General features: G+C 48.0%; 1 protein-coding gene across 3 annotated transcripts in view; it reads right to left on the reverse strand.

Annotated features, from left to right (window-relative positions):
* Positions 1-7,385, reverse strand: part of NEK7 (NIMA related kinase 7) — a 65,676-nt gene extending 58,291 nt beyond the window's left edge. The window contains exon 1 of one of the 3 annotated variants that reach the window (XM_069967502.1): positions 7,233-7,385. The gene's annotated coding sequence lies outside the window, so the exon portion shown is untranslated. Of the gene's footprint in view, positions 1-7,185 lie in introns of all 3 variants that reach the window. The other 2 variants (XM_069967500.1, XM_069967499.1) reach the window with 2 other exon arrangements.
* Positions 7,386-9,965: the final 2,580 nt, after the last annotated feature.

Genomic DNA, 9,965 nt, shown 5'->3' on the forward strand with positions numbered 1-9,965 from the left:
AAAAAATCTGTGTGAGAGCTTTTCCCTCCGTCTCCCCCCTCCTCCCCCTTCTTTATGAAATGGCTGATGTAAACAAAGCTTCTTTGTAATGCTGGGAAGGTTAATCACAGTGAGTTCATTAGAAACCTGTCCTCGGATAAACCAGCATTACAAAGAAGCTACAATGTTGCTGATGACGCCAGTTAGTGGCTTGTATACATCAGCTGTCTCAGAAGGGAAGGAGGAGGAGGGGAAGACAGAAGGAAAAGCTCACACACAGATTTTTGTGTCTTCAGCAGAAGGCAGCAGCTGAGAACTGGGGGAAGGAGACTGAATAGATAATAACAAGTATGGAAGGAATTATTAGTCTCACCATGGGCAGCAACATATCAAAAGTTATGTTTGAGTGGAGTGCCCCTTTAATTTATCTGTCTGTGATTCCAGAACCTAGAAAAATTATGTTATAGACATCTCCCTGAACTCCTGAAGTGCATCCAGCTGTAACACCTCGAGATATAAGCAGGGTACCAGTGTCTCCTTGTCCTACACAAACAGATTCATCTGACAGATCTTTGAAGTCAAAGCCAGGAAAGGACTATAAACAGAGGAAAGACTGAGATTTCTCCTCTTTTCAAATCCATTTCCGGCTTTGGCTTCAAAAATCTGTCAGATAAATCTGTTTGTGTAAACGCACCATAACAGTGTCAGGAATTTAACACTTGAATTGCAGCTAGCAGATTCCCTTTAAGGCTCTGTAAATGAGCGCCGATCTATCTCATTACTGAAATAGTAGTAGATACATGGAAGAACCTTCCAACAGATGTAGTTGGCAAATTTAAAGTAAGTTCTTCTTTTATATTTCCCATTCCTTTATCTCCCCTCCAGTGATGTACAGGTGCCCACACAAGCTCCATGGCCCTTTACACAGCAGATCCGCAGTGGTGCAGGGAGTCAGACCCGACCAATCTAATACGGAATACTGAACCCGTATACAGAATACATCTATGACATTTCCTACGCGCCCCATTTATATCTTTACTATAAGAGTCCACATATCTCACCACCGGCCTGCGGGAAGGCAAGTTTATATGGGGTATTTTTAGTTGCAGACCAGAACGGGCTTCTGACATCATTGACGCTGCTATTAAAGGGGTACTCAGGCACTTTTTTTTTTCTTTCATATCAACTGGTGTCAGAAAGTTACACAGATTTGTAACTTACTTCAATTTAAAAATCTCCAGTCTTCCAGTACTTATCAGCTTCTGTATGTCCTGCAGGAAGTGGTGTATTCTTTCCAGTCTGACACAGTGCTCTCTGCTGCCATCTCTGTCCATGTCAGAAACTGTCCAGAGCAGGAGAGGTTTTATGTGGGGGATTTGCTTCTGCTCTGGACAGTTCCTGACATGGACAGAGGTGGCAGCAGAGAGCACTGTGTCAGACTGGAAAGAATGCACCACTTCCTGCAGGACATGAAGCAGTTGATAAGTGCTGGAAGACTGGAGATTTTTAAATAGAAGTAAATTACAAATTTATATAACTTTCTGACACCAGTTGATTTGAAAGTAAAAAAAAAAAAATTGGCGGAGTTCCCCTTTAAAGATGTCTCGCAAATAGCATTTACCTTCCTCCTTATACTGCAATGTTATACACTGCTCATATTGAATTTAATAAGACTTTGTATACAATCACGCAGCGACACCTTTCCATCCCGTCATCTGCATGGCGTACAGGGCAGAACATGAAGATCTCATCGGCTCAGTCTGTACATTCAGCAGAACAAACAATACAGAGAGGAGAACAAGTGGAAAGAAAAATAAAGTGCAACAAAAGACTCCGCTGAGCGATGGGTAAATGTGTGAAAAACATAATGTGAAGAATACAGAATACTCAATAGCTATCAGGACAAGTTTTTCCAGTGTCGTCCCCCCCCCCCAATGGTTCTGCAGCTGTTGCTGAACTACAACTCCCATCAAGCCCTGATGGAAGTTGTAGTTCTTCAACAGTTGCAGGACCACAGTTGAGTGGACACTGGTCTACATAAATATGTCCAAGTCAGGAACTTTAGAGATCAATATAATGTGTCAGACAACATACCAACAGGAGCGGGGACTCCTCTCAAAGATAGGCGTCCTTGCTCCTCTACAGTAAACTGAGCAGCTGTACACATAAGATGGTCCACTCGCCCGCAACTGTCAGTGGGAAAGATAAAGAGTGAAGCCAGAAAAGGAAATGCCCTTTGTGTACAGGAGCAGGGACTCCAATCTTAGACAGACGTCCCTGCTTCTGTACAATACGCTGAGCAGCTGTACACCTGTACAAAGATCTTCCTCTCCCTGGCAACTCTTAGGGTGGTATTACACGGAACGATAATCGGCCGAATTGGCCCGATTCGGCCGATTATCGCTCCGTGTAATAAATGCAACGATCAGCCGATGACAACGATCATCGGCTGATCGTTGATATAGGTTAGAACCTATTTTCGTCGGGCGCCGACCGCGCACTGCTGCGTGTAATAGCGGTGCGTGGCCGGCGACAAACGATATACATTACCCATCCACGTTCCAGGGCTGCTCCTGCCGTCCGCTTCTCCCTGCGTCCCGCGCGCGCTCTAGCGTCACAGAGGCCTGTCAGCTGATAGGCCGCTCAGCCAATCACAGGCCGCGGCGGTCCCGGCCTGTGATTGGCTGAGCGGCCTACCAGCTGACAGGCTGCTGTGACGCTAGAGAGCGCGCGGGACCCCCGGGAGAAGCTGACGCAGGAGCAGCCCTGGAACGTGGATGGGTAATGTATGCCAGTTTAGCAAGGGCTGCAAGGACATCGGTAACGATGTCCTTGCAGCTATTGTCAAACGATTATCGGGCCGTGTAATAGGTCCAGTAAACGAGCAACGATCTAGCAGATCGCTGCTCGTTTACAGGTATTATGGGGCCCTGCTCGGCCCGTGTAATACCACCCTTAGGGTCCTATTACGCGGAGCGATTTTTAACAATTAAAAACTAACGATAAACGATCGCAAACGAGATTGTTTATCTTTAAGGTGTGTTTACACGGAAAGATTATCGCTCGAATTTTCGCAATAACAATCGTCTTTGAGCGATATTCGGCTCATGTAAACACAGCAAACGATCAAGCGAGAAGTAAGAAACCGTTCATTGTGATCTTTCAACACGTTCTCAAATCGTCGTTGGTCGCTCGATAAAAATTCGCAGATCGCTTTGTGTAAACAGTCGTTCAAAGATCCACCCTATGTGAAAGATGGGCTTAAGCGATCTTAAAAACGATCGCAATAACGATTTTTCTAATGATTTTGTTTAACGATTTATTTAAATGCTGATCGTTATAAAAACCAAATCGTTGCTTCAAAATAAATAAATTGGGCGAATTATCACTTTGCGTAAACAGACCAATAACCTGAAATGGTTCAACATATTACACACAACGATGGTCGTTATTACGATCGCTACTATAATCGCTTATTCCTTCTGATCCCAGCAAAACAATGAACAATGTGCAATTACACCGAACGATTAGTGAAAAATGCGGAACGCGAGCGAACGAATGTGGAATTACAGCGAACGATTAACGACAATTTTAGGTTCAGATCTAAATCAACGATCAACACACGATTTTTCGATCGCTTCCTGCAATTACACAGAACGATTATCGTTTCTATTCGAACGATATAACAATTTTTCGCCCGATAATTATCCCGTGTAATAGGTAATGATTGCTCAGCCCAATTAATGAAGCCAGTAAGTGGAAATGCCTTCCTGTACAGGAGCAGGGACTCCCATCTTAGACAGGCGTCCCTGCTCTTTAACAGTAAACTGAGCAGCTGCACACAAAACCATTAAAAAGATGGTCCACTTCCTAGCAATTCTCAGTGGGACAGGTGATGAATGAAACCAGTAAGCTGAAATGCCTTTGTGTCCCTGCTCCTGAAAGATTCATCCAAAAGAAATCACAAAAGTTTTGGGAATTATTTTGATTCAAAATTCTAACTGGTTCAGAATTTATTCAATCAATCTTGTGACCTCCACGTCTGCAATGAAGACAGTTTCATCTTTATCTCTATATTTAATAACGGCAATAATTAGATTCTCACTGGAACTCAAAGTCAAGATCTATAGGTGGTTTTAGAGATAGGGGGGTGCCTCATTCCCCCCATGGCCACAGGCTTTCCATGGTAGCTGGGGGCTTTATGAACCTCCCCACCACCGACTACCATGCTTGTGGCAGCAGAGGGCACTAGACTAGTGTTAGACTGGAAAGAATACAACACTTCCTGCAGGACATACAGTAGCTGATAAGTACTGGAAGACTGCAGATTTCTAAATAGAAGTAAATTACAAATCTGTATAACTTCCTGAGATCAGTTGATTAGAAAGCTATTTTTTTCTCCAGAGTACCCCTTTAAAGGGGTTATCCAGTGCTACAAAAACATGGCCACTTTTCCCCCTCTCTTGTCTCCAGGTCAGGTGCGGTTTGCAATTAAGCTCCATTTACTTCAATGGAACTGAGTTTGAAACCCCCACCCAATCTGGAGACAAGAGAGGGGAAAAAGTGGCCATGTTTTTGTAGGGCTGGATAACCCCTTTAAGGTGTCTTCCTTTATTATAACGGGAATCCTAATTGATCATCTGTTGATAAAATGAGAGGAGCAGACACCCCGGCTAGGATACAGCGTCCCATCTCCCTGACAAAGAAGAGCGCTCAACCTGTGAAACACGTCAGAGGACTCTCAGCAGTCATTGTAATGATGGATTTACCGATCTGGTCACTCAGTTATAAGTCATACGAGTCTGGTGAGCTTTGTCCCTAATGGTTTCTACCTAAAATACTACTCCCACCGACCAAAGTATTATATATTATATACACATACATATATACACACACACACATATACATATATGAATAAAAGTACACCAAAAAGCCACAAATAACAGATATTATTATCCTATTAAATTGGAACTCCCAAGAATATCACACAGCAGTGCTGTGGAGAGGTACAGAGCTGGTGATGCCCATAGGTGACCACTCGGAACTGGTGTGGACATCTTGGTCGGTTGCTAGGCAACAGGTGAAACTGGTTCAGGCCCCGCCCAGCACGTCCAGCTGTAACAAGAAGCCATGTGTGGGAGGAAGAGTTTATATGACGGCTGTAATAACAGAAGACGGCAGCGTCATCACTGCTCAGCACATGCTCCCCCGCAGTCTCTGCGGTCAGAAGCCTGGGAAAGCTGGGTGACAACCTCTATATCCTGCAGCCAGACAACAGAGCAATGCAGAAGCCTGGGAAAGCTTGGTGACAACCTCTATATCCTGCAGCCAGACAAGGCAATGCAGAAGCATGGGAAAGCTTGGTGACAACCTCTATATCCTGCAGCCAGACAACAAAGCAATGCAGAAGCCTGGGAAAGCTGGGTTACTGTCTCTATATCCTGCAGCCAGACAACAGAGCAATGCAGAAGCCTGGGAAAGCTGGGTGACTGCCTCTATATCCTGCAGCCAGACAACAAAGCAATGCAGAAGCCTGGGAAAGCTGGGTGACTGCCTCTATAATCTGCAGCCAGACAACAAAGCAATGCAGAAGCCTGGGAAAGCTGAGTGACAAGTAACATATCTTGCATTACAGCAGGGATGGGGAACCTTCAGCCCTCCAGATCTGCAAAACTACAATTCCCATCATGCCTGGACAGCTAAAGAAATTGGGAATTGTAGTTTTGCCACAGTTGAAAGGCCGAAAGTTCCCCATCCCTGCATTAGAGCAGCCAGGTCACTCAGGAGTCTGGGAAAGCTGGGTGACTACTAGTGTATTTATATTTATATCCTGCATTAGAGTAACCGTGTCACTCAGGAGTTCGGGAAAAGCTGGGTGATGACTGGACATCTTGTACAAAAGTAACAGTACAATCAGGAGTCTGGGAAAGCTGGGTGACAACTACGGTAATATATCTTGAATTAGAATAACTATATCACTCTGAAAGCTGGGTGATGGCTAATGCACCTGGGTTATAATATAGATTGTAATAAAGAAACTCTGCCAGTGCAACTGTGCGTTATAGTTACTGTGCCGCTCAGGTGTCTGGGAAAGCTGAGTGACAAGTATATATATAGCATTAGAATAACGGGCACTTAGGAGCCTCGGAAAGCTGGATGACAGACGGTATATTTTGTATTGTAGATTTTAAAAAAAGTTTTTGTAGAGTCACAGGCAAGTGGTTCTACCGAGGCTGGAGATACATTAGCAAACAGGCAACCGAGCCACTCAGGAGTCTGGAAAAGTTGAGTGACAACTAGTGTATATAGCATTAGAATAACTGTCACACAGGCCTGGAAAAGCTGGGTGACAACTAGTATGTGTGTGTGTATATATATATATATATATATATATATATATTAGCATTAGAAAAACTGTCACTCAGGAGCCTGGGAAAGCTGGGTGACAAGTAATATATCTTGCATTAGAGCAGGGATGGGAACCTTCAGCCCTCCAGCTGTGGCAAAACTACAACTCCCATCATGCCTGGACAGCCAAAGCTTTGCTTTGGCTGTCCAGGCATGATGGGAGTTGCAGTTTTGCCACAGCTGGAGGGCTGAAGGTCCCCCATCCCTGCATTAGAGTAACCAGGTCACTCAGGAGCCTTGGAAAGCTAGGTGATAACTAATATATAACTTGCATTAATGTAACTGGGTCACTCAGGAGTCTGGGAAAGCTGGATGACTACTAGTGTATCTTGCATTAGAATAACTGTCACTCAGGAGCCTTGGAAAGCTGGGTGATATCTAATATATAATTTGGATTACTGTAACTGGGTCACTCAGGAGTCTGGAAAGCTGGGTGATAACTAATATATGTTGCATTACTGTAACTGGGTCACTCAGGAGTCTGGAAAGCCGGGTGACAACCTGTACATCTTACATTAGAAATGAACAGAAGTTTGTTTTCTTTACTTCCTAATGCAGCGCTCTCCACCTGCGGCTCTCCAGCTGTTCCACAATGCATGCTGGGAGTTGTAGTTTTGCAGCAGCCGGAAAGCCACAGGTTGTAACTAAACGATAAGATATTGAGCTCCGCTGCATCCAGTGACAGCTCCTGCCCTGACCCAGTGACAGACTCCCCGCACCAGCACACAGCTAGATCTCACAACGTCACCGCAGACAACTCCTCTCAGCCTCCTAGGAAGCAGTGCACAAGCTGCGTACCGCGCGCAGGGAGAAGAGCGGGGGCACAGGGGCACAGAGGGGCTCACCCGCCGTCAGGACGCTCCGGATGACGTCACGCCGGGACCCCCGCGCTCTCCTCTCCGGCCGCAGTGTCCTCCGCACAGCGCGCTCGGCCTGCTCACCCACAGAGATGCCAGACTCCTGCGGGTGAAGGACCTTCGGTGACGTCGCTCCTACGTCACCAGTCACGTGAGGCGAGGGGGAGGAGCCTGGTACCTGGCCGTGCTGGGCTGCTGTGACCACGTGACCGGGTCGGGCTGGAGACGGCCTCTATGGTTCCTAGGAAGTGTGTGTGTGTGATGAGTGCGGGGGCCGGCGGTGTGTGAGACGTGCAGCAGAGCTGTGTGCGTGCGGGAGCTGCAGAGAACTGGGCTGAGTGGGTGTGTGGTGTGTGTAGCAACTGTGGAGGAGTAGTGGGCGTGCTGCAAGACTGTGGGAGTAGTGGGCGTGCTGCAAAACTGGAGGAGTAGTGGGCATGCTGCAAGACTGTGGGAGTAGTGGGCATGCTTGGGGGAGTAGTGGGCATGCTGCAAGACTGTGGGAGTAGTGGGCGTGCTGCAAGACTGGGGGAGTAGTGGGCATGCTGCAAGACTGGGGGAGTAGTGGGCATGCTTGGGGGAGTAGTGGGCATGCTGCAAGACTGTGGGAGTAGTGGGCATGCTGCAAGACTGTGGGAGTAGTGGGCGTGCTGCAAAACTGGGAGAGTAGTGGGCGTGCTGCAAAACTGGAGGAGTAGTGGGCATGCTGCAAGACTGTGGGAGTAGTGGGCATGCTGCAAGACTGGGAGTAGTGGGCGTGCTGCAAGACTGTGGGAGTAGTGGGCATGCTGCAAGACTGTGGGAGTAGTGGGCATGCTTGGGGGAGTAGTGGGCATGCTGCAAGACTGGGAGTAGTGGGCATGCTGCAAGACTGTGGGAGTAGTGGGCATGCTGCAAAACTGGAGGAGTAGTGGGCATGCTACAAGACTGTGGGAGTAGTGGGCATGCTGCAAGACTGTGGGAGTAGTGGGCATGCTGCAAAACTGGAGGAGTAGTGGGCATGCTGCAAGACTGAGGGAGTAGTGGGCATGCTGCAAGACTGGGGGAGTAGTGGGCATGCTGCAAGACTGTGGGAGTAGTGGGCATGCTGCAAGACTCTGGGAGTAGTGGGCATGCTGCAAGACTCTGGGAGTAGTGGGCATGCTGCAAGACTCTGGGAGTAGTGGGCATGCTTGGGGGAGTAGTGGGCATGCTGCTAGACTGTGGGAGTAGTGGGCATGCTGCAAGACTGTGGGAGTAGTGGGCATGCTGCAAGACTGTGGGAGTAGTGGGCATGCTTGGGGGAGTAGTGGGCATGCTGCTAGACTGTGGGAGTAGTGGGCATCTGCAAGACTGGGGGAGTAGTGGGCGTGCTGCAAGACTGGGGGAGTAGTGGGCATGCTGCAAGACTGGGGGAGTAGTGGGCATGCTGCAAGACGGGGAGTAGTGGACATGCTGCAAGACTGGGGGAGTAGTGGGCGTGCTGCAAGACTGGAGGAGTAGTGGGCATGCAGCAAGACTGTGGGAGTAGTGGGCATGCTGCAAGACTGGCGGAGTAGTGGGCATGCTGCAAAACTAAAGAAGTAGTGGGCATGCTGCAAGACTGGAGGAGTAATGGGTGTACTGCAAGACTGGGGGAGTAGTGGGCTTGCTGCAAGACTGAGGGAGTAGTGGGCATGCTGCAAGACTGGAGGAGTAGTGGGCATGCTGCAAGACTGGGGGAGTAGTGGGCTTGCTGCAAGACTGAGGGAGTAGTGGGCATGCTGCAAGACTGGAGGAGTAGTGGGCATGCTGCAAGACTGGGGGAGTAGTGGGCATGCTGCAAGACTGGGAGTAGTGGGCGTGCTGCAAGACTGGGAGTAGTGGGCATGCTGCAAGACTGGGGGAGTAGTGGCCATGCTGCAAAAACTAAAGGAGTAGTGGGCATGCTGCAAGACTGAGGGAGTAGTGGGCATGCTGCAAAACTGGAGGGGTAGCTGGCATGCTGCAAAACTGGAGGGGTAGTGGGCATGCTGCAAAACTGGAGGGGTAGTGGGCATGCTTCCAAAAAAATAGCAATATAGTAAAGTTGTGTAATGCCAGACAATCCCTTTAAGGGTATAAACCCACACACCGTACACGCAGCAGATATGCAACAAATACGCAGCAGATTTGTTGGTACAGATTTGATGCTGTGTTCAGTTATTTAGATCTAATCTGCTGCGAGTTTGCTGCGTATCACAGCAGTAAATACGCTGCATATACGGTGTGTGGGTTTATACCCTAAGGGTGGGTTCCCCCATAACTGATCTGCAGCGTATCCTTAACTGTCATTTTCAATGACAGCGGGGCAGTGCACTGATTAGCTGAGCGCTGGGAACCCACAAAGCAAGTCGGAGCACGGACCCGATAATGTGTGTACCGGGCCATGGGGGGGGGCTGAACCCATCCTAAAGGGGGACTAAGCTTATGAGCAGGATAGACAAATGTAACCTGCTGATATCTCCCTAATGTGACGGGGCGTAAGGAGGAAGGCGTGTTCCTTACCCCAAGCTTTTTATTCTAAAATCTTTTTCCTGGTAAGCCAAAAAGTTATTGTCAGAAATTACTACCCCTAAATCCTTCTCTTCTGAAGTCAACACAGGAGGATTCATTCTCCCTAAGTGGAAACACTGACCTGCAGTTGCCATAGTTTGAAGCCACTTATCTCAGGGAGGGGGAACCTTCGGCCCTCCAGCCTTTGGCTGCCCAGGCATGATGGGA

Source organism: Dendropsophus ebraccatus, chromosome 4 (assembly GCF_027789765.1).
Source record: "Dendropsophus ebraccatus isolate aDenEbr1 chromosome 4, aDenEbr1.pat, whole genome shotgun sequence".
NCBI lineage: Eukaryota > Metazoa > Chordata > Amphibia > Anura > Hylidae > Dendropsophus > Dendropsophus ebraccatus.